The sequence below is a fragment of the Prunus mume genome, linkage group LG2 (assembly GCF_029339155.1).
Source record: "Prunus mume cultivar Tortuosa linkage group LG2, ASM2933915v1, whole genome shotgun sequence".
Taxonomy (NCBI): Eukaryota; Viridiplantae; Streptophyta; class Magnoliopsida; order Rosales; family Rosaceae; genus Prunus; species Prunus mume.
The window spans coordinates 46,163,576-46,164,388 of record NC_142699.1 but is presented as its reverse complement, the minus strand read 5'-3'; the positions used below and the strand labels follow the sequence as shown (position 1 = coordinate 46,164,388).

The following is an 813-nucleotide window of genomic DNA, read 5'->3' as shown; positions in this document are numbered from 1 at the left end:
GTCGTCACCCTGGATTGTATGTATTGGAATATGAGTTATTCCTCTGATTGTTGAAAGCATGTACTTGACTGGCTTACTCTTGCATGTATGCTGGGAATCGTTCAATCATTGGACAGTTGCCAGTAGAGTGTAAATCTGCACAAATTCCACAAATTGCATTAGTAGATTGCATAGAATTAATTGACATTAAATTATCAATTTTTTTATTTAAATTTGAAATTTGTGCAGCCATAGCAATGAAAGCCTCAACTTCATGCACTCCAGCACGTTTTGGTTGCCCTCTGTTAGTTCCCCATTGATGATAGTTGGCAGCCATAGAATCTAATAAAGCAGACGCTGCAGAAACAGTTTTCTCTATCAAAGCTCCCGTGCATCAATCATTGCTTGGCTTGTCGGATTTAACCCTTGATAGAAAGTTTGCAATTGCATCCATTCAGGCATACCATGATGAGGACATTTGAGTAGTAAGTCCTTGAATCTTTCCCATGATTCAAAAAATGTCGCACTATCTAAATTGACAAAAAGTCATGATTTCCTTTCTGAGCTTTGCTGTCTTAGCAGGTAGAAAGAATTTTTTTAAGGAATTTATTTGCCACGTAGTGATGGAGGCCAGTGGTAAAGAGATTAGCCACGCCTTCGCCTTATCCTTCAGTGAGAACAGAAATAACCTCAATCTTATAGCCTCATCATTGATCTCATTAATCTGGAATATGTCACAGATTTTCAAGAAATTGTGGATGTGTAGGTCTTCAGTAAACAGGCCGTAGAAAGAGGGTAACATCTGGATGAAAGCCAAGCCTCAATTCAAAATGA

At 38.4% G+C, this 813-nt stretch overlaps 1 non-coding gene across 1 annotated transcript; it reads left to right on the top strand.

Moving 5' to 3' along the window:
* The first annotated feature begins 439 nt into the window (after positions 1-439).
* LOC148920540 (small nucleolar RNA R71) lies at positions 440-547 on the top strand. The gene has a single exon (XR_016124804.1). It is a non-coding gene; the product is annotated as a small nucleolar RNA R71 (small nucleolar RNA).
* Positions 548-813: the final 266 nt, after the last annotated feature.